Consider the following 24,621-nt stretch of genomic DNA (forward strand, 5'->3'; position numbering starts at 1 on the left):
GCCTTGGACTGAGGCTTGGAAAACCACTTAAGGCATTTGGATGCCCAGTAAATGGGACTGGGACTTCCAGTTGTGAAAATACCAGCCTTGGTGCCTACACAGCACAGCCAGCTGGCAATGGCTGGGCACGTAGGGAGCTGAGACGACTGTTATCATACAAAATAGGCTTGTTTTACTGTCACCTCCTCCTCTTCCTCTCCAGCCGGTTTGCAATTTTCATGCACCTTTCACAGCGTCTCATAAGCATGACTGTAAATCCTCTGGGAGAGGGATTGGGACTATCTTTTTTCCTACATGTTTGTACAGGACTGTATCACACTGGGGCCCTGATCCTTGTTTGGCCCTCAGGCATATTACTACAACATGAACAACTGGATTCCCCTCTGCCCGTGGCAGCCATGCCATCTAGCGTAACTTCTCTAATTGATATGGTGTTAAAAATGGCTGCGACAGCTGGGGACCATCTACACTGGGGCTCCCAATGCCACTAACGCCAGTTGTGCTCTTGCTAGCAACTGTGGGAAATAATTCGAAGTGTGGATAAGGCCCTGAAGAGCAATGTTAGCATACAGCTCGCACTTTGGTTCCCTTTGCCTTTGATGCTCCCAAGGACGGCTAGCACTGGACTGCATGGGCACATCAAAGAGGGAAAGACTCCAGGAAGTCCTGACAGGTGGAACTGTGGGACCATTTTTGAGGTCTAATAAATCCAGAAATGTATTTGTATCCCTTTTTGGCAAACCTGCCTTTCTTTTGCCTAGTGGAATCGAACACCAACAAGTAGCTGAAGTATATACTAATAACACAAAGCATTTAGGGAAAGCACATAGCCAAACAAGCACCAGACAAGTACTGCTTGAGTGTTAAAAGCAAATTACAAAAGATTTTTGATGACTATGATTTTAAGAAAAATCTCTCAATTATCAGAGCGAACCGATCATTCAAGTCCACCCATTTGGCCCAGCGCAAAGACGCATGCTTCAGACAAAAGCTTCTTTTCAAAATATCATTCAAACCTAGGGAAAACAGAGCTCCTTTGTGAGAAGCATCCTTGACTTTGCAAGTGCAACTCACCAGTGAGCGTGTGTTACAGGTCCCTCTCTGTGCTGATCCACAGAAGATATGAACTATTACAGTCCCAGATACCTGACCTTAATTCTGGCTCAAGCCACAGCCGCTCCTGCTTTTTATCTCTGAATGGCCCTGGTTCATTCACGGTACATCAGCCAAGACAGCGGCTATCACATAATTGGGGATTCATCTGGGATTTGAAGGGCAACGGATCTCAGATGCTCGGGACAAGCTTCCTTTGAGCAGAGGAAGTATGTAAACCACTCGTGACTGTGTTGTTACGGGTCCCAGTCTGTGCCAGTCCACAGAGGATATGAGTTGTTGCAGCCCCATTTACATAAACACCTGACATAGGTGGTTGAAACTGGAAGGCTTCCTTTGTGTTTTATGTACCAGCATGATGCATAATGGATGAAATAGGCTATCCGCTTGTTTTGCTCCCCTCTGATTTTAGGCCTCTGAATTTTAAAGTTCTCTCAATTCGGGCACAGAAATTTGCATGCCTAATCACTTACACATCACTTATTCAAACTAATTTTAAATGTCTCAAGTGAGGGTGAGGTTCCCTGAGGTAACCGTTCCACAGTCTAAAATCTCTCCGTTTGCAAGAATTTTCTAGTATTTAATCTATGTTGTTCTTTTTTTTCATTACATCCCATTATCGCCAGTTACTTTAATTTCTTTTACCTGCTTAAACAATTTGTTTCCTTTCCTTATGAAGCCACATGGCAATTTCAGCAAATGTGTATGCTTCATTTATTTATTCAGCTAGTCCCCAAAGTTACTACCTTCCCCTATCCCCAGTTGTACTGAGGTCTCCCAGAACGCACCAGACTAATGACTTCAGGAACATGAGGGCTGACCTGTAGAGCTGATCAAATAATGAAAGAAGGTACTTGATGAGTAATTTATTTGCCAAGTTTTGCCATTCTCTGATGAATAAGTTCTTTGTTCAGAATGTTCAAGCAGCTGGTTGAACAATACAAAGGATTATTTCATGAATAATTTATTCAGAGCGTTGCCAGCTCTCCCGATTTCATTGCAGTCTCATGTTTAGCATTTGTAAAGCCCTTGCTGCTGGAGTCATGTGATTACACGAGAATCTCAATTTTCATAAAAACAAAAATAAGTTTCTAACCTAGGTGGTTGCAGAGAAAAATTGAAAATGTTACCCAAGTGCCCCTAGAAGTTCAAAACCCAGAAGGCAAACAAAAGAACCAAAAATGTATTCTTTTAAAAAAAGTCTAATCATTTTAAGCCAATCTCATGATTTTGGGGGGCCTCATTCATACATTTTTAAAACTTGGGGCTAGCGATACTGTATTCACCAAACAACAAAATTCACTGATTACATTATTCATGGAATAACCTTCATCTCGCTCTGAGCAAGTGTTTTACAAGAGCAGTTTCCTCCTGCAAGGTGACAAGGTAAAGCCAGTTCTAGTCCATGCTAACAAAATGTCTGAGGTTTTCGATCCTCTTGTTTAGATCAGTATTAATCATGAAACCTTTGAGATCCAAATGAGCCTTGTCAATTACATGTCTGTTGAGTTTCGGGCCAGCATCTCCGATGGCCCCAAATCGTATTACATTTAAACGCCTAGGAGGAAATCCTGCTGGCCCCATCGATGTCAAGATTTTTACCTCTACTCCTGAGGGCTAAGACCAACTCCTTTCTTCTCATGCTGCTTCAAATGAGAAGGAAGCAGTGTGGGGAGCATTTTTGTTCCTGGTGTGGGGCAAACCATTGGTGTCTCATTTCTTAATTTTTCATTCCCTTTGAGGGAGCAACCAGCTGTCGATCCCTGACACCATCATATGGCCAGAGTCATATCCCCTTAAACTGAAAAGTACTTAGTCCTTGAGCAGCTCCATTGATTTTAAAAGCACCACTCAGGCAGTAAGATACTAGTCATTGTCAAAGAAGGGTCTCAGAATCTGGCCCATAATTATCAGAACAATAACATGAATTGTGAAATCACTATAACTGAGCATTGTCTTTATCAATCCTGACAGGTCTCTGCATTATGCAAATAGATACAGTAAAGGCTTTGTTGACTTGTATTGAATCAATTAGAGTTTGCTCATTTTTAATTGCAAGGCAACTGCTAAAAGCAAACCTTTTATTCTTTCTCATTGCAGTAACCAAAGCTGTATCATGAAGGGCTAGACAACCTCAGACTTATCCAGCCTTCACATCAAGAGGAACACGTGCTTGAGACATGAATAGATTCACAGATTCCAAGGCCAGAAGGGACTATTGTGATCATCTAGTCTGACATCCTGCATAGCAAAATAATTCCTAGAGCAGAGGTTTTCGAAAAACATCCAGTCTTGATTTAGAAATTGCCAGTGAGGGAGAATCCGCCATGACTCATGGTAAGTTGTTCCAGTGGTTAATTACCCTCAGTGTTAAAAATGTACGCCCTCTTTCCGGTCTGAATTTTTCTAGGTTCAACTTCCAGGCACTTTATAGTTTTGTCTCTGCTGTGCAAACCAAGACTTTTCATCAGTCTAAAGAAACAGGCCTGATAAACATAAAAAGCACATTCATTTTGTAATATTCTAGATGTTACTATTTTGTAGTAAATAGATCAACTGACACAGAAGAAGGAAGGTAAGGAAAGGGTATCTTGTGTATAATAAAAAGGCATATCAAGAACCCATGATTGGAGGTTGAAGGTAGATAAATTCAAACTGGAAATAAGATGTGTTGGAGTAATTTACCATTGGAACAAATTACTAGGGGATGTGGTAGATTCTCCAACACCTGAAATCATTAAATCAAGACTGGGTGTCTTGCTAAAAGATATGTTCTAGTTCAACCAAAAGTTACTGGGTTCGATGCAGGAACCTACTGGGTGAAATTCTCTGGCCTGCGCTATGCAGGAGATCAGACTCTCATAATGGCCTCTTCTGACTTTAAAAAAAAAGACTCTCTGAATCTATGTAGGTAGAACTCAGTTATATACGTAGATTCCGATAAATGAAAACATTCCATCTTTTGATTTGCTGTGAGGTAAAACTACTACTATTCCCTAGGACAGATATTGCACTACACATGTTCATGACATTTAACAAACATTAAAATTAAACCTCGTAACACCTTTGGGAGGCAAGGAAGTGTTACCCACTTTTCCCAGAGGGGGAAACTGAGACACAGATCGGTCACGTGTGTAATCACGGCACTACCAGCATGTACATTTGTGGGAGCACCAATGCACATGCACTTTTCTGAAAACCAGGTGTGTGTCACATCCCTTCCAGAAAGACAGTGCTGCCTCTTAGGGGTGAGCTACCCTGGCGAGTGCCCCAGCATTTCAGTTATAGTTATGTGAAGGTGATAGGGAGGGTAATCACAGGAGGGAGGGGCTGCTTACAATAGTATCCATAATGTGTAGGTTGAATAGTGGGGGGATGATCTCATTTCCACACCATTCCATTTTACAAGCAGGACACTGAGCGATTGTCAATATGGGGGGATATTTTTATTTATTTATTCCATTTGTGAGCACTTATTGTGATAGATGGATCCTTCGGTTATGGTCATGGAGCATAAAAAAAGAACATTGAATCAAAAGCTAAACACAAGAATCAAGTCCTGTATATTGGCCCCAGGTTGCTAAGTTAGGCAGCCAAGGGGTGTGCATTCCAAAAAGGGGGAGCTTTGTTTACTGAAGAGGGTTCTAGGTTCTTGGGTTTAGAAGGCATTGCCCAGTGCAAAGGGGTGGCTAGCCTTTGTGGGCCCCTGTGACTAGCATTAACTTCCTCTATGGTTGGGCAGCTCAGCAGATCTGAGGCGATGCAGAGAGGCCTGTTTAATGCAGTCTTTATTGCATGCACTGCAGTGAAATGCATTATTATCGATGCAAACGAAACAAGGAATACTCAAGTGTCCTGACAGCAAGGATGCACATCGACACCTGGTCCCATACTTTGTGGTGCAAATTCCTCTAGAAAACTCATTCTACATTCCGTGTGAGTGTGTGTTCTCTATTACAACCCTGCTGTCACGCACACTGTCTCCCAGTATCTATCTCGGCATGTCTCACGCGCATCGCTGCTGGGCGCTTCCCGACTGCTCCCAGCAATCTTGTTTCAAGGCAGGGATGACCTAGCCATGTCGAATCCACAGCCTCCTCAGGTTTAAATCTGGGGTGGAGCCACCAGTCTGGGTCCAAATTGAGATCAGGCCTCTGAACCAAACTGGCAGGGCACTGGCGCACTCGTTGTTCATTTTGCATCAGTAGTAATGCGTGGGCCTGACCCAGCCACCCAAGTAGAGACAAACACAGTATTGGCGGGCCCCTCTCCTACCCATGCTGTCTAATGTGAGAGGGGAAGTGCCAGCTCACGCTGCTGCCTTTAACGCCCAGTTAAGGCGATCCAGGACCCTTGGCACACCATAACTCTAGCCCAGTCCCACTCAAGAAAGGCAGAAACAGAAACATGGGGGCCTCCTTCCTCTCAGAAGCAGCATTGCTTCTCTTTTTGGTCCTCAGAGAGGCCAGGGTAGCAGGAGAGGGGCCCTCCAGTACTAGAGCTCCACTACCAGATTGTCTTTATTTGGGGGGATGATTCAGGCCCTCTGCATCCTCCTTTTTCTCCTGTCGCATCGAGGCCTCTGCTGGAGAGGTATTGGCAAGAGCCAAGAGCAGTGGGTCTTGAAGTTAATTCCCCATTAAGATGCACAGGGCAGTTCACATCTCTCCGAGCTATTGTTTCAGGCCCTCTGCTGACTCAGGCAGAGGCTACTGAATTGGTTATATGATGGTCACCTTTCCAGGCTTTTCTTCACAGCCATGAAGGCTAGAAACGTATTCTTCTTTCTTTTTTTTTTCTTTTTTTTTTTTTTAGATGAGATTAGGATGTTATCCCATGTCTCCGGGAGTTGAGGTTTGGGACTGTACCTAGAGTATCTCTGCCTTAATCCTCCCTGGCTGCCTTCCAGTTCAGCTGAGGGTTCCTGGCTGGCCTGACCCCCCACAAACACACACACTAAGTAGTGGGGTGTCACAAAGTCCACTCACTGGTGCTAGCGCCATCCACCTAAACTACATATCCAGGGCCGGCTCTAGACACCAGCGCTCCAAGCATGTGCTTGGGAGGGCACTTTCCAAGGGGTGGCCTCCAGCTCCTTGGGCCGCAAAAAGCCGGGAGCTGGCCCTGAGCGGAGGTGAGCTGCGGCGTTGGGGGGGCATGGGGAGGGCCGCAGGAAGTAATCTGGGGGGGGGGGCAGAGGAACCGTTCCCCCCCCCCAAGCTCATCTCTGCTCCACTGCTGCCTGCTCCCCCGAGCATGCCGCCGCTCCACTTCTCCCCCCTCCCTCCCAGGCTTGCCGCGTGAATCAGCTGTTTTGCGGCAAGCCTGGGAGGGAGGGGTAGGAGGGGAAATGCGGCACGCCTGGGGGAGGAGGCAGGGCTGGGGATTTGGGGAAGGGGTTGGAATGGGGTGGGGAAGGGGCGGAGTTGGGAGGGGGGGTTGGGGGAGGCATGGGAAAAATTTTTTGCTTGGGGCAGCAAAAAACTTGGAGCCGGCCCTGTCCATATCCCAGAAGCCCTGACACTGTCCTGAACCTTGGAACTGTGAATTGGCCCTTTCTCGTGATTTCGATTCAGCTGAATCCAAAACCTGGGAAATGGATTCTGATCCAGGGTTCCAGATCCAAACACCCTAAAGCATTGGGCTGTTCAAATCAGGGGGCTCTGGCTGGGTCTCTCTGTCAAAGGCTCTTCATGGGCCACAAGCTCTCAGAATAAATCAGGATTCCTTCAGCCAGCCAAAAATTAGTATTAAACAATCTTCATTTGTGGATGTTATTTATACTAAACTGAAGGGCTTTCCATCATCTTTATGCTCCTGTCTCCCCTGAATCTGACTTCAGCGAAATTCCAGTCAGAGCTTCCCAGAAGTGATTATTCTTGTGGGATAATTATATTTGTGTTAAACTCATCAATCACCTAAGTGCTTGGCAAACTTTTAATAGAAGCAACTGAACGTGCTTCATCATGCTGGTGCGTCTAGCCAGTCCCTCGTTTTAAATGATAAACTGCGCTGCAGTACCAGCGACCCCCTCATTCCCTGTTTAAAATGTGTTGCTCTCCACAGTTTATTCTTTAATATGCCAAGCAGAACAGGGTTTTGTTTATTGGCAGGAGCGTTTCTGACATTCTGTCAGTAGCAAGGAGCCGGAGCACAGCTCTAGGGCTTAGTGAATTTGAACAAGCAGGTTGTCAATTTCCATGAAAGAAATAATAGAGATGAAGGTAGTCTTGGCTGCATTCACACCCACACATACACCTCTTTCCTCTCCCCTGTAAGATCAGCTGGGTAAAATTAGACTCCTGAACCACTGTGCTTTGATGTCACACACATGGATTTTCAGTATTGAACAGTTGCTCCTGAAGATATTGGATGCTAATAGTGACAATTCTGAGAGATAGTAGCTGGGAACACGGCCAGGCAGAGAGCCAAGTTACCCAAGGCACAGCTGATACCCTCACCCATAATCTAGACAGGATGCCTCTTCACTAATTCAATCCTTGGATGTATAAATGGAGGAATCTCAAGAAGGAAGGCTATATTACCTGTGTATTTGACACTGGCGCGATCATCACTGGAATACTGTGTCCAATTCTGATGTCCACACTTGAAGAGGGATGTTGATAAATTGGAGAGAGTCATGAGAATAATAGAAGGACAGGAGAACATGCTGTTTGGTGATAGACTCAAGGAGCTCAACCCACTTAGCTTAACACAGAGACGGGCAAGAAGCGACTTGGTCACAATCTGTAAATACCTACACGAGGAACAAAAATTTTGATAATGGGCTCTTCAGTCGAGCAGAGAAAAGTATGGCAAGAGCCAGTGTCGAACCTGAAGTGAGATACATTCAGACTGGAAATGAGGCATTTCCTCATTAATTAAATATTAGAACAATTTCCCAAGGGTTGAGATGGATTCTCCATCACTGGCAATTTTAACATCAAAATCGGATGGTTTTCTAAAAGTTCAACCAGGCTATAATACAAGAAAGTCCTGTGGTCTGTGTTACACAGGACATCAATCTGTTCTTTATCCATCAGCCATCCATTCAGGGTAGGGATAGTCAGGGCACCCATCGCCAGAGCGCCTAACAGTAATAAAAATAATACACAATGAACCAATCATAGCAGATTCTTCTCTTCACCACTCCTAGGTTGAGCCATTTACATTTGGTAGGACAGAGCTGCAGCTACAGAGAAACAATGTAGCTCCACTGAAGTGAGTGGGACCATGCTGATATTGCCCAGGTGAGGATATGGCCCAGTGATAGGTAGACTGGATTTTTTAATTGATTTCTTCTTGATTTCAGCTATTGCGAGAACAAATTGACCCAAAAGAGTCAAGTGTTGCACTGTGTCCTGATCACAGTCTGGCTCAATCTTCCCTCTCTTAGGTTACTTGGTTCAATATTCCCCGTGACATGAGCTGATGGCATCAGATCATTTTCTAATGGACAGATGACCTCTGTAGTTCTCTTCCATGGGGTTAGTCCCTGTAGAGAGGTTAAGAATGGAATGTGCATGGAGACTGAAGACCAGATTTTCAAAAGGGAGTAGGGAGTTGCAAATGCATGTATTGCAATTGCTTGCAAAAATTGTACGCATGCAATTGGAGGGCTCAAGCCTTTGAAAAATCTCACCCTGTGTTAGCCTCTCCTATTTAAAGATGTTCCTCTCTCTCCAGGTCAAGTATATTCATTGTGGAGTGCAGGGAAATGTTCATGGTCAGTGTAATATACGTGTTCTCTGAATTAAACAAGAGCAACTTTTACTGGCACTGAGGAGATAATGTTTCTGATTATTATGTTCATGATGATAAAAAAAAAAACTTTCTTTAACCTGAAATGAGCTTTTTGAAATCTAGTCAATTTAAAACAATAGCTACAAAGTAAGTTCAAAGGTGCAACGCCTGCTTCTTGGTCCCTGTGTCAACTTTTCATGGATTTTCTACCATATCCTCCTGTTTTTAAAATGTCTTTCTCCTCTCATTTTTTGTATGTGAAAGACCCACACAACGAACAGCTGCAACTGACTAACTGATTCGACAGGAAACAATGAAACTAACTTCACACAAAGTGCTACTAAAGTGAAGAAAATGGAAAAAACAGAGAATATTTTTCTCTCTAATTTCTCTCACTGATATTGAGGTTTGGTGTTACATGTAATAATGGTAGATAAAATATCTCTGTTTGGAAAATGTTTAAGTGTCCATTTCAATTTCAGCAGCAAAACTCTTGTTTTAGTAGAAATTCTTAAAGGGAAGAGACTGGGGCGGGGAGGTTCATCTACTTATCTCTTTATTGTGTATATGAGAGGCATTTTTCATACCTTGTAATTTACAGATTTCTTATTGTCACAATGGAAATAGAGACCTCTCTGTTACTGTGTTGGTCCTAACCACTGTACTTCCAGCAGCATTATTGATGACTCAATTTTCTTCACTAGTTAACTCTCCTATCCAGAAGGAATAAAACCAATTTGCCGTCATTTTGCCTTTTTATTTTAGGCTCCTTTGTATGGCTTTGTACTTGCTTTTCACTGTACCTGACAATTTCGTGATGGTTCTTAGTCAATAGTGATTTCTCAGACAAGGAATGCTAACCACTTCTGGAGGCTACTTGCTGTGGGGATAATAGATAATATATATATGATTTCCTTCAGACAGAAATTAGCACACATCTTGAGATCCATTGAGATCCCTGCCTGGGAAACATAGGTTCTGTTCCCTTATCCTTCTGACTTATCTCCAACAAAGGAGCTTGTTCACTTGTATAGAGATAGCAAGTAGGACTAGTTTGGGATGCAACAACTTTCTGTTTTGGTTGTGTCTAAAAATGAAGGTTTTCATTCACAAATGTTTTTTGGACAACTTTTAAAAAAAAATTGAAATGAATTTTCTTGAAAAAAATCAGTGTTTTTCATTTCAAAATTGTGGGGAAATTCTTAGTTTCGCTATGGTTTTTATATTTTCTCTCTTTTTTCCCACTACAACTCTCTCTCCCTTATTTTCTTTTTTCCCCAGTGGAAAAAATTGGAAGAAAATTAAAAAGTGGAAGAAAGTGGGAAGGAGGAACATACTTTCTGGCACTTTTTAACACTGTAAAAGTGGGACTCTCACACTTTTTAATCTTTTTTTAAACTTATTTTCCCTTTTTCAAGTGGAATAATGCCAGAGAAGGTAAAAAAAAAGTAAAGGAAAGGAGAGACAAACAAATTCAAAACAAAACAAAAATTTTGCTTCTATTTTTTTTTCCTCAAAAAGCCCCCCCAAAAAAGTGAAAGTTTTTAAACAAAATGAAGTTTGGTTCATCAATTTAAAACATTTCTTCATGAAAAACTCTCCAAATTTTGACCAGGTCTAACAGTAATTGCTACCAAGACCTGGCTGTATTACTGAGATGTGATTTGCAATGTACTTGTCAACATGCTGTATGTGTAGGGTACCCATCCCGGCCAAAGTGCATGAATCTTGCAATACGATGCAAAGATCCTGAATGGAATATGCAAGAGTGCCCTTAAATAAGCACGAAGCTTGCATGATCTTTGCATTCAACTTTAAATAATTGAGGGCTGTGTTCTTTGCATCGCCCTGGGCCATCATTGAAATGTTTGTCTTTGTGACCAGAGGACAAGGCAGTGAGGAGGAGGATTGCTCTGGATTCAAAATGCATTCAGCTGAGTGTGAACGTGAGGTATATTTGGTTGTGAGTGTGTGTGCATGCGTATCAGCCTTATTAGCGTGGAGCTGAGAATCTGCACCCGAAGGGGAATAAATCAGGAAATGTTATCTAGTGGCTAAGAGAAGGGTGCTGGCATTTGAGTATTTATCTACCTGCATTTCTTTGGTGCTCCTCACGATGGTATCTTGGTGCTTTATAAGCATCAAAGAGTTTAGCTTCACAGCATCCTTACGAGGTAGAGAAATAGATCTATATTTTACAGGTGGGGAAACTGAGGCACAGAGCATAGCAGGGACTTGCCTACGTACACACAGCAGAGGAGAAAAGAACAGAACTGAAGTCTGCTGGCTCCCAGTGTGCTCAGCCTTATACCTTGCATTGTCTAAAACATTCTGACACACGCAGCCCACAGTTACCATGATCAAAAGCTTCAAGATCTCTGCTTTGCTTCTTCCTCTCTCTCTGTCCATATAAGAGATTGAGCCCCCAGTGATAGGACCGGGTGCTAAGAGAAATGACCCTCTTCAGGGAACACTGGCTTTGGAGCTTCTCTATAAGCTGTCAAAGGAGAAGACAGGGCAGGCACACGGAACCAGCATTTTACTTCACAAAGCCATGTCGCTGGCTTTGTTGTCCAATCTCCTCTGCTAAATTCTGTACTCGAGCTTCAGAAACTAATTCCAAATTAAACTTGAGCAATCCACGCTCTCTTGCACCTCTTTCAGTTTGAGGAGCCTAAATCAGAAGTTTTCTGTGGGTGTGAACATGTGTTTTGTTTCTGTCTGTGTAAGAATCAGGCAGGCCTCCTACTTTACAGTTTAAGACTTATAGGAAACAACTCGGAAGCAATGCTGTCACTTGGAAGACCGAAGGGCCCTTAGAGGGGCATTTTCCCATTCTCTTTTCTAATTTCTCTCTCTTTTTTAACATTGAGAACCAAAGAAACAAAAGCCTGCAAATCCTGGAAGATGCAGCCATTTTAATTTCCAAAGTGTTGGATGCTGTAGCCCTTCGAAGGAAGCAGCAGAGATCTCGACTGGGTGTTATCTTATTGCATGCACCAGGACTCCATTGTGGTAGGTGCTGTACAAACACAGAACAAAAAGATTGTCCCTTCCCAATGTAAGTAAACCGTTCTAAGGCATAACATATTTTGGGGGGAGGAGGGGCAGGACCCTTCCTGTCCCACATCTTCCATTTAGGATGTGGGCGGAAGGGAAGGATGGTATTTTCCCCTCATTTCCCACAATGGAAGATATTACAATCAGTCATCTAAGAACATTGCAAAACTGCCTGGCAAGAGAAATTCTATTGCCCCAGAAGTCCAGCCCCAGTACAAGAGCCGTCTTAGCAAGTCTCAGGTTCCCTGCCCTCTGGATGAGGACAACCAAGGAGGCGAAGGGTGGGTTGAGTGAAATCAGGTGCTGGAGCACTGGTGTGCCAGGCAAAGGCACGACAGCCATCTGGCCGGAGCAGGAGTGAAGCCAAGAGACTCAGTTACCTGTAAGGGGAGGAGAAGGGATGAGCAGAGCGGAGGAACTGAGCTACCCACCAGAGGGGAACGGAGGAAGGAGGAGGAGCGCATGTCCAAAAGCACTGGGGCACTAGTAGCCCTACAGGTAGATAAAAGAATAGGAAAGCCAGTTGCAGCTACTAGGCTAGTTGCTGATCTCTTCTACACCAAGGTCAATCTGGATTCGCTCCTATGCCATCAAGGCAGTTGCTCTGGATTTAGCGGAACTGGGAGCGGGCTACGGCTCACTCTTCAACCTCAGAAGTCAGCAAGTTCTCCCGCCCACTTCCCTCATGTTAAGAGGGTGGAGCGCCGGGATGTATTTGTGAATGCTATAAAGAAACCACTGGTTTCACTTTCTTTTAAATAAGTAACAACAAAGACATTGAATGGGCGTAAAAGTCAAAGCCACGTCCCAGGAAGTTTGTCTTAAAGCACAGTATCAAATGCCCCGATACGCACGAATTTCCAAATATCCAAACTTGCGGAGGTGGAGGGCACAGCACTGCCACTCTGAGCCTTTTTCTCCTCTGATGCTGTGTTTGCATCAGTGCATCTCTATGGACTTTACAGGAGATCTGCTTTATGTATCCGTGGGAGAGGAGAAGCAGGCCCTCTGCCTTAAGTCCGTCTCCCAAGAGTAAATGACATGAAAGTAACACCCCCAGGGATTGAGTTATGGGTTTCCATATACAGGAAGACCTGAATATTTCATATAGAGGAATAATTCCCAACTAGGGAAAGTCCAACTTTTCCACTCAACAAGGCTCATCAGAAGAACATCCTGCTGTAGTAAATGATGCATTTGCTACAGATTTGCCTCTTTCTGTAGATTTGTTATTTTGGGTCTGTTTTGACCTCTAGCTTGGATCTGTCCTTGGCCAACATTTCAAAATGATTCGCCGCTGTGGCGAGTGCACCTGTGCAGTGGTTATTAGTGCAGCCAAATGAAGACATGAGGTCACCCAGTTCTCCTAGCGAGGCACTGTCCTGCATCCAAAGATCACTTGGCTGCTTTCTTGGCCTCCCATGTGCTGGCACTCAGCGCTTTTTGTGAAATCAATGAGAAGCCATCTGCTGAGCCAGACTACCCCGTTCCCAGAGTTCCTGCATCCGGGCAAGCTGCTCCAGCAGGACACAGTAGGGTGGAAGCAGGCAGGGCCACCGAGAACGGGTTCCGGCCCCCGTGAAAAAAATGTTTCGGGCCCCCCAGCAAGGGTGGACTGGCTAAACAGGGCCGACGAGAGGGGGGGGGAAGCCGGACCCGGAATTTTTTCGGGCCGCCCAGCAAGGGCAGACCGGCTAAACAGGGCCGACGGGGGGGGGGAAACCAGGGAAGCCGGGTCCGGAATTTTTTCGGGCCCCCCAGCAAGGGCAGACCGGCTAAACAGGGCCAACGAGGGGGGGAAACCAGGGAAGCCGGGCCCCCTTCCGGACCACCAGGCCCCGGTAATTTATACCGGCTTCCCCCCCCTCTCGTCGGCCCTGGAAGCAGGTGCCAGAAGGAAACTGAAAGCAGGAGGAAGAGAGCGATAAAAGAGGGGAGAGACAGCAGGGTGAGGAAGAGACAATGAGGGAAGGTTGGAAAGACATGAGGGAGGATAGACAAATGAAGGAAACGGAGAAACAAATGAGCAGAGAAAAAAAAGAGACAATGGGAAACCAGGGTTAAGAAAAGCAGAAAAGGATGGACCGACAGCGTCCACAAAACTGCCTGTCAGAGCTTCGGACAGGAAAGGCCTCTTTCAGCAAGACCCGTCCACACCCCAGGAATCAGCAGAAGAGACCCCAGTGACAGCCCTAATCATTTGCCCTGTGGTGAGTGAACTAAAGAGAAGTGACAAAGGGAGTCACATTTCATTTGGTAGCAAACTGCTTCCAGATCGCTTCCTTTCCAGCCCCTTTCACTCAACTAAAGCCATGTGTCCTCGATCTGCAGCCAGAAGCAGCGCTCCCAAAAAGGGCTCCACCAGCAATGCCTACAGTAACAAAGGACATTTCAGTTAATTAATTCCCTCGGGGATCTATGTACTCTCTCTTGGGAATAACAAATCGCTGCTGCTTTCCTGCGTAGTTAAAAATAACCTGCCACGGACGTTCAGAGAGTGTAGACAAGATTCCGAGTGACATGTCACTGACTGTGTGTTGCCTTCCAAGCCAGAGACAAAACTGTCTCGAAATCCACCCCTACCCTGCTGAGATCTCTCCTTTCCACCGTGCTACTTATCCCAGCTTCAAATGGGACTAACACTTTGCCTGCACAAAATTCACTTGGGAGGAGGTGGTTTATTATTTTATGAAAGCAAAAAGCTTTGTAATACCCAGCAGGAAGGTGGCATTACCTATGGGACTACAATGACATGACATCATTCTCATTTAAACCTAGCCTGCTTTTCCATAGGTTTAATGGATCTTTATAGATCGGCCAATTAAACAGAGATGCTGCAGATCTGCATCATTGACATTTACAACCTCACTTGCGGCTTGATCCTGTGAAGGTCTGAACACTCTCAGCTTCCGTTCATTTCAATAGGGGCTCTAGGCACTCAGCACCTTGCAGGATTGAGCCCCAAGGCAGCATTCGTCTCAAACAGCCATTTGCCTCATCACTTCTTCAGCTCTATTCAAATCTCCTCTGAAAACATCTCTGATCTATATCTCTCCCTCCTGCTGCTCTAGTTTAATTCTCTAGCTATGTCATTTGATGCTGAAAAGTGTTTTGGGACCCCTTTGTGTGCATGATGCTACAGAAAATAAAGCTGCATTGTGTTCCCATCTATTGAATGGGGAGGTTATGCCAGGCAAAGCATAACAGCCCTATTATGCAGAACAACCTGATCATGTTTAAGATGCATAAGGGCTAGATTCAATTTTATGAAAGGCCTGGTTAGAAGTAGGGTGAAATGCACCACTGATCCTAACAAGCTGTATTTGTAAAGCCTTGGTTTTCATTTAAATTAATAATCCTTGGCACTACAACAGAATCTTTCATCCAAAGGCTTCAAACTGCTGTATAAACATTAGTTAATTAGGTTTCACAAGACCAGAGGTAGGTCACTGTCATTAACCCCATTTTACAGATTTTACAAAGTGACATGCCCAAGATCGCTCAGCAGGTCAGCTGACAGAGATGGAATAGAACCCAGGTCTGTTAAATTCAGCCAAAGCTGTCCAGAGTGGAGCTAAGGTAAATATTTTCAAACCCCATTGGATTTTTATAGCATGTTGCGGGAGATGGGGCTCCAGGAAATACTCTATGACAATTTAAGCCCAGCTCTTGAATCATTCCTGGCTTTATGTTAATTACTAAACAATGCCCCCCTGCAGTTGATTTCTATGTAGTAAGGTCCATAAACCAAGAATTCTCAGCATTTAGCTCCATCCTTTAGTCTTTGCACATATCAGTGGTTTTTTCAACATCTTTCTCCAGACCAGATTCATTTTGTTTATTCAATTTTCCTAAAACAAATCTATATCACAAGAGCTGGTGCTGTAATGACTGAAACACTTGAATATTAATCATGGCTTAATTAGTTTGTAGCTTTTGTTCAGTACTAAGTTTCTCAGCTGGTAATAATTCTTATCACTAATGTACAAAATGTATGTGATATAATTCTAATATCTTAAAATTTCCCCTTTATCTCTAAATAATGCACAGCTTCATATATGCAGAATAGCTATCAGGGTAGAAATTAAAGATGTTAGAATACTAAATGTTCTATTCAAAGATAAAAGTATAACTTCAAATGGCACTAAGGAACCAAGAAATTCAGAGTTGAGTCTTAAATCACCCTGGAATTCCAAGAGTCTTCATATACAGGGTTATTTTACATATCATTAGGCTTCAAAGGATTAGAGTTTTATCAGTAAATGTTGGTAAACATAAATTTCACCATACACACACAAACCGAAGAAAAGATTTTTCCCATCGATGTAATAAAAATGTACAGAGAGGCAAAATGAGAAAAATGCTAGTTGAGAACTTGTTCGAGTTTGATTTAAGTATATTTACTTTGAATATCTTGACATGTGACTCTGACTGTTTGTGGTTTAATGGTGATAAAGCTTTAATGTTTTGAATCTCAATGTTTACAGTCATTAAATAATTATTGTGTCCGACAACCCCCTTCACTGTCTGTCCACCCCTTAATTTCCTTCAACTGTGAAAATGTAAATCAATAAAAACAGGAAAGAAAGTTTAAACCTCTTAATTTTGTGCAACAGTGAAAATTTAAATTGATAAAAATTAGAAAAAAGGCTTAAAAATTAACATCAATATTATGTCAAAATTATACAAAAAAAAATAATCAGATTCCATCAAGTCTACATATCATCCACGCCAAACAGCATAGATACCTATACATACAGGCATCATCTACCCAGATGTGCATATTGGAACTGCCAGCCTGGATCAGAACCGTAATCTATCTAGTCCAGTATTCTGTCTCTGCAACTAGCTAGTACCAACTGATTAAAAGGAAGGTCCAGGAAACCCTACATATGAAACATACTATATCTATGAAGTTTCATAGCACCATAAAATATATAGGCAGAAACTAAAGACATTTAAATTGCAATATCTATTAATAATCTGAACACTGTTTAGTATTCAGTAATCAGCAAAGCGTAGCACTTTGAGCAGGTATAGTGAATGCTAAACATGCCTCAGGGGTATTGTGAGTCATAAAGTCAAATGTCAAGTAATTTCAATTACCCCAAGAAGAGCCGTTATCTATTTGCTTCAATTTATTTTGATATAGTGCCTTTCCTACACTGCCCCGCAGAACAATTTACAGCAAGAGAGAAAACAACATGAGGCTTCACCAAATTGAGTCTAACTGGGTTTCTAGCTTGCTTTTTGCAATATATTGTTTGCACTTTTATAGTGTTTGGCTAATGAATCTCGAGCCATGTGGTTGCATGGGATAGTATACGACTGCAGAGTCAGAAATTTGCCACTTTGATCAGCCAGTCAGATTCTTCATTTCGTAAAGCCCACTTTATAAATCAGTTTTAAAATAGAGTGGTAATTCATTATTTTATGTGGGCATTTCTATTGAGCTTATCACCAGCATATCTAAGCAGGAGTCTTATACATGATATTATCCCTTCTGATTTTTGTACTATGAAATTGAAGACAGTCAGTTACAGGCATGTATAATATATGAGCTCATGTCAGCTGCATCTTTCTATTCAAGTGTATGAACAATAACGTCCATAAACGAAAACAAACAGCAGTTTTTTGATACACAAACAAAGAGATCAGCCAACGGCCAACAAAGCCTTTGAGTATTATTACAAAACATGTGGTCACTGGTAACAAGACGCTGTAGTGCTGTAACACGTAATAAGGCAGTGTTTATATGGCTGCAGAAATCTGTAGGACAATGCTACAGACAGTATAACCGCTCTAAATCTCCAGGGGAAATTATAGCAGGGTAGGATGCAGAAGTATGACTCACAGGTCAGGGACACATGGCTCCAGGGATAGCCTCCACCTTTCTGCGCATTGTCAAGAGTCCATTTCTTTTCAGTGTATAACTTGTGCCTTTGTGGTGCTCATGGACCATGACGTTTTCCCCTTCAGTGGGGACAGAATGCTAAGCAAAGGCATAAGGTGCAATGGTGTATCCTGCAAAGGGTAGCTGCATGGCTGTGCACACAGGAAAATACTCATAAGTTCCCATTGTGGGTGGGTGGAGACATAAAATCTGGTCTGTAACCAACCTGCGGGTAAGCTATGAGACTGGCATGGTGTGATTTAGCTGTATAATATCGCCACAGGTGGCATGCACTCGCCAGGCATAATCCCAAAGCCACAATTGGCCAACTAAGTGGCTGTGGAGGCTGGCTATGCAGTCTCACCCCACACCGGAGTACGGTACCGTTACTAGTAAACACAGAACAAATCACTAGTGCTGTGTTTTGGGGGGAAAGACTCCTGAAGATTTTCCCATTGAAGGTCAAGAATCCAAGCAATGGAGGAGACACTTTGTGCCCCAGATCCACAACTGGTGCAAATCAGTGCAGTTGGTTTGGGTGTCTTGAAGCTCCAGTTCACCTTCTCAGAACTCCATCCCCTGGAGCAATCATGTTCTGAACAAAGGCATGTGAGCTGCCTGCTTGTTTTGGTCACTTTAAGATCTTATTCTACAACTTTGGTGGTTCTCGCTATATATAAATAATCCTGGCCTGGCGCTTATCATTCCCTTCCCCAAGCAATCAGCAGTGGCTCTCTTATCAGAGAGTTTGCCCAGGCTCTGCCGTCAGTGACTTTCAATAGCATTTTCAGTGATTTGTTCCCAGGAGATCATGATAAAAAAAAAAAGAAAAAGAAAAGTGTGGAAAAAAGCAAAGCAAACGCCCTGTACACTGGCCTTTTACATTGCTTAATAACTCCAGAGAGGGAAAGACACTGCAGGGAAGGAGTGTGATAAAGCACCACCAATAAAGTTCTATCTTTTTAATATATCAGAAAAATGAGGGCATTTCTGGCAGCCGCCTGTAAACAACCCTAATGGCTTTTTCCTTTGGTTACTTTTATTTATTTTAAGAACATAAGAACAGCCATACTGGGTCAGACCAAAGGTCCATCTAGCCCAGTATCTGGTCTTCCAACAGTGGCCAATGCCAGGTGCTCCAGAGGGAATGAACAGAACAGGTAATTATCAAGTGATCCATCCCCTGACGCTCATTCCCAGCTTCTGGCAAACAGAGGCTAGGGACACTATTCCTGCCCATCTTGGCTAATAGCCATTGATGGATTTATCCTCCATCAATTTATCTAGTTCTTTTTTTAACCCTGTTATAGTCTTGGCCTTCACAACATCCTCTAACAAGGAGTCCCACAGGTTGTGTGAAAAAATACTTCCTTTTGTTTATTTTAAATATGCTGCCTATTAATTTCATTTGGTGACCCCTAGTTCTTGTGTTATGAGAAGGAGTAAATAACACTTCCATATTTACGTTCTCCACATTGGTCGTGATTTTATAGACCTCTATCATATCCCTCTTTAGTTGTCTCTTTTCCAAGCTGAAAAGTCCCAGACTTACTAATCTCTTCTCATATGGCAGCCATTCCATACTCCTAACCATTTTTGTTGCCCTTTTCTGAATCTTTTCCAATTCCAATATATCTTTTTTGAAATGAGGCGACCACATCTGCATGCCGTATTCAAGATGTGGGCGCACCATGGATTTATATAGAGGCAATATGATATTTTCTGTCTTATTATCTACCCCTTTCTTAATGATTCCTACCATTCTATTCGCTTTTTTGACTGCCGCTTCACATTGAGTCGATGTTTTCAGAGAACTATCCACAATGACTTCAAGATCTCTTTTTTGAATGGTAACAGCTAATTTAAACCCCATCATTTTATATATATAGTTGGGATTATGTTTTCCAATGTGCATTCCTTTGCATTTATCAATATTGAATTTCATCTGCCATTTTGTTGCTCAGTCACCCAGTTTTGAGAGATCCTTTTGTAGATCTTCACAGTCTGCCTGGGACTTAACCATCTTGAGTATTTTTGTATCATCTGCAAATTTTGCCACCTCACTGTTTACCCCTTTTTCCAGATCATTTATGAATATGTTGAGTAGGACTGGGCCCAATACAGACCCCTGGGGGACATCACTATTTATCTCTCTCCATTCTGAAAACTGACCATTTATACCTACCCTTTGTTTCTTATCTTTTTTTTACCAGTTACCAATCCATGAGAGAACTTTCCCTCTTATCCCATGACAGCTTACTTTGCTTAAGAGCCTTTGGTGAGGGACCTTGTCAAAGGCTTTCTGAAAATCTAAATACACTATATCCACTGGATCCCTCTTGTCTACATGCTTGTTGACCCCTCAAAGAATTCTAGTAGAATGGTGAGGCATGATTTCCCTTTACAAAAACCATGTTGATTTTTCCCCAACAAATTATGTTCATCCATGTATCTGACAACTTTGTTCTTTCCTATAGTTTCAACCAGTTTGCCCAGCACTAAAGTTAGGCTTACTGGCCTGTAATTACAGGGGGCTCCTCTGACATTACATTAGCTATCCTTAGTTTTATATATGAACACAGATTCCAGTAATTCGGGAGCAACAATTAGATGGAGCACAAAAGGGCTAATAACTCCCATAATGCACTTTTCATTTGGCTTTTCTATCCCTTCTGCTAAAAGATCAATGCAAGGAATAATCCCTCGTGAGTCGCACTTCCAAAGGGGGCTGGAGATGGAATGTTGGATGGGGCGGGCCAGGGCTCTGAGGTGGCACCAAGCAGTCTCTCTCTCTCGCAGGTGCTTGGCTGGCTGGTTCTTGCTCACACTCTCAGGGCTTAACTGGTTGCCATATGTGGGATTGGGAAGGATTTTTTCCTCAGACCAAATTGGCGGTGATTTTGGGGGGTTCTTTGCCTTCCTCTGCAGCATGTGGATGCAGGTAACTTGCCAGGATTATCCAGGTATATCACTGTCACGTTCTGGGGTGCAATCCAGACCAATAAGGGGTTGTGTCACTGCCTGCCCTGTAACTCTAAATGCTTCAAAGGCTCTGCTGCTGTGTTTCTATTGTCTTGATGCTCCCAGCCAGTGTATAGACTTGCACTGTGTGTGGGTTAAGCAGCTCTGTTTGCAGCAGCCTGTTTGTTTCCCTCCCTCCCCCCAGGGCACACTCTGCTTACACCTGACAAGAGGACCTCAACACAAGCCCTGTCCTAAGTTTTCCCCAAAACAAATGTCCAGCCCTCTCCTGGAACACTCAGGGAAATGATAAGGTTCATTTGCTCCTTTAAAGAGACAAAAGCACATCACAGCTTATTAACTTAACTGGGGTAAATACACCCTTCCCTTCAAGCACAGCACTCAGTTGGTTTATTATTAAAAAAAGCAATTTTATGAACAAAAGGACATAGTTAAGGTGATACCAAGTAGAAGGAATGAAGTTTGAAAGGATTACAAGCAAACAAAAGTAAAAATACCCTTGCTAATGGCTAAGACCTAAGTTAATAAGCTATAGTCTTTGTTCAAGATAGTTTCCTTACCAGTCTCCCATTCCCAGAGACTTCAGCCCCCTTGGTTGAAGGACCCATCTTTCTCAGCTTGCAAGAGTTCTGGTCCCTTGTGTCACCAAGTGCTGGATGCCAAAGATGGCTTCTGTCCTTGCTTATATCTTCCAAAGTTCAATGAACTTGTTTCAAGAGACCTCATACAGTTCTTCCCTTCCTGTGGACTTCCCATCCCTCTGCTGATTTTTGATGTAAATGAAGCTTCCATGTGAGGCTGCTTTTGAGGAATGCAGCATGAAAAGGATGAAAAGGTCTCTGGATGAAAAGGACTTGAGAGGGCAGTGTGTCACTAGTTCATGGAAAGTTCAACAAGAATCCTATAGAAATATCTCTTTTTTAAGACACCCAATGGTCATCCATCAACAAAACCAAAAATAAATTCAAACATGAGCCATCCATCATGCCCAGTTTCTTCTCTGCTAATCTAAGGATCTTTCTGGAACTGGGCTCTAGGTCAAAGAACTTATCTTCTGACCTCTTCATCTTGATAGAGAAAAGTTACTTTACACTCATCAAGATGAAGCCCATAAACATTTAATGTTTATATAAGGGCTGTCTTCCCAAATGTGCCATTTCTCTCACAACTGCCAGGAGGAGTGATGTTTAACTCAAAAACAGCCTGAGTGGGATATCATTAGCCATAATCTACCAGTGTTATGCTAATATCCATTTCATGTTGCTGATGGGGGAAGAAACAGTTTGCCACAGAGATGTTGCTTATAGTAAATCCATGCCCACAGTAATGTTCAGTGATTAATGGTGCTCTCTGGCAAACTCAGCACACTGAAAATACCCCAGTCTGAATTCTATTCGTCTAGGTATATACCTGGCACTTATCTCCATATCATCACATCACTTTATGTTAACTGACTGTAGACATTCCATCTATCTAGTTATTTACCCAGCCTCACAGTCACCAGAGCATCTGATCACCTCAAAATCACTAATGAATTTATTCTCACAACCCCCCATGAGGCAGAGAAAGTACAATGCTAGTCACACCAAAGGTTAAGGCCATTCGCTCAAGATCACACAGGAAGTGTGTGGCGGAGATGGGGACTGACCCCTTGCCTTAGCCACAAGACCTTCCTGTATCCCGCCCCGCCTCCACTTGCATCCATTTGGATATATCACAAATTGTTCTTCTGCACCTCCTCCCTCTTTCTCCAGGACAATGATGTGAAAGTTCACCTTGGACTGCATTAGTACAATATGGCCCCTTCTCTTCTGTTCCATGAGCTCAGAGAGCCATCATACGAAGGAGGAAAGAGCAGTGGCTTCACAGTGCTCTGAAATGCTGTGACCTGTTGTGAGTTGAATGCAGCTTTCTAGGCAGAGGAATGTCGGGAATTTAACAGGCTGAGGACACAACAGGAGGTGGACAGTGTTTAATCTCTGCTGCTGAGATGAAGACGACATTTCCTGACAGAACCAAGGCAGAGAGCGCAATAAGCTATGGAATGCACATTATATCTTGTTTATTGCTACAAAGATGGGTCCAGCCAGATGGCAGGCTCTGAAATCAGCGACAAACAAGCAGGAGGAAAGATACATTCTTAGCACCTGTGGCGAGGGATTCATCTCTCATGAAAGCAACTTTCCCTCCTGGAGCTCATCCGGCTGGGAATTTTTCAACAAAACCTTTTTTCATAGGAAAATGCCAATTTGTTGGACACAAAATGTAAGAAAGGGTTGGGGGTCAAGCAATGTGTCAACTCAAAAATGTTTTGGGGAAAAAAGTTTCAAAGTTGTCAAAACATATTTTAAAAATGAAAAATTCCTATTTTCGGATTTGAAATGTCTTTCTGTTTAGAAATGTAAACGAATTATAGTAAAAAAAAAAAAAGATACAAAATGGCCAAAATGGAAACAAAACTTTTTGATTGACCCCAACCAACTTTTCTTTTGATTTATGAAAATGTTTGAGATTTTGACTTTTCATCCCGGTTCAGGACAGGAATATTTCTTTGATGTCTCAAAAGTTTTGGAGGGGGAAGGGGAATCTATTTCCCACCTACTTCAATTTCTAAGTCAATGGTCCTCAGATGGATTTCTGCCTATTTGTCCCACCCTCAGGAGATGGGGTGTGCACTAGAAGGAATTCTCTGGTGATTTCTCAGACAGTTTGACATCACCTTCCTCTCAGTTCAATCCAATCCAGCCAGGTCAGTGTTGTGAATGTCTCTGTACCATTAGGGAATTTTGTGACATCTAGCAGAATCTTCTGATACTGCAGTGGCAAAGAGCCAGTGGCTCACAGGATTGTCACCCTTTATATCAAGGAAGGAGTGGCACCTCACAGCCAGCCCAAATTTCAGGGCAGGGAATGTTCCCAGGAAGCAGCATAGAAACCAGTGGCCAATGAGAACTGCCCTTCTCCTGACTAAGAGAGCTGGATGGGCCAAACGCTAACTAGGCTGCCGACAAGCCTCATTATGGGCTATTGTTTGGGGAGGATGAATTCACCTTATATAGTGCTAGTGACCTGAGATCCTAACGCAAGTATCTTTTTTTCAGGGTTCATTCTTGTGGAAGAATTTGTAGAGAGGATCTTAGCTCTTATGGGAGATATATTTGGGGTCTGTACATAGGATCCGTTGAAGAGGCCTTTGTTACTCTGTTGCTCATTAGAAACTCAGTCTTTCAAACAACTGTAGTTTTGTCAGGCAATCACCAAAGGCATTCTGTGCTTCCGGATTCACTTGGGTTCTGGTTCACAGGAAATTCCTGTAATGTGTGCACTGCTTTCTGGGATATATTTTAAGTGGATATGCCACAGCCGGTGCCACAAGGTTTCTTTTCACAGACAATATTAACACCTAAAGGTTTCCACTAATAAAGAAATCTGCATCCGTGCATCACATTAATGTCCTTCTGTCTCGATTCTCCAATGCAGGAGCAGCAAATGAAGCTCACAGTCTCTCTCCCCAAACTGGGCATACATGTTGTGACAGCTTCATCTGTGAGGGAACGATCACATTTGCCCACACGTGCTCTGAGAACAGTGTGTGTTCTCACCTCTGCTGCCATGGAGGAACAAAGGGAAACATTACAGTTCCTGACTGACCCCGAAGCAATGACTGCATCTTTTCCAGCTGCCCATCATTGTAAGTGTTGCACATGTGAATACTCCAAATAAACACGCACCGCACACCAAAACCTGCACCCGTCATGGCCGAGGCACTGAGTAAGAGCTGAGTTTTTCCTCGGTTCTTCATTCCTCTCTCAGTAATTGGCCTGATTCTA

The 24,621-nt window shown here is 43.1% G+C and overlaps 1 long non-coding RNA gene across 1 annotated transcript in view; it reads right to left on the bottom strand.

Annotated features, from left to right (window-relative positions):
• Positions 1–21,606, bottom strand: part of LOC122174511 (uncharacterized) — a 43,472-nt gene extending 21,866 nt beyond the window's left edge. The window contains exon 1 of the long non-coding RNA XR_006176457.2: positions 21,352–21,606. This is a non-coding gene — a long non-coding RNA (uncharacterized LOC122174511). The remainder of the gene's footprint in view (positions 1–21,351) is intronic.
• Positions 21,607–24,621: the final 3,015 nt, after the last annotated feature.

This window comes from Chrysemys picta, chromosome 13, assembly GCF_011386835.1.
Source record: "Chrysemys picta bellii isolate R12L10 chromosome 13, ASM1138683v2, whole genome shotgun sequence".
Taxonomy (NCBI): domain Eukaryota; kingdom Metazoa; phylum Chordata; order Testudines; family Emydidae; genus Chrysemys; species Chrysemys picta.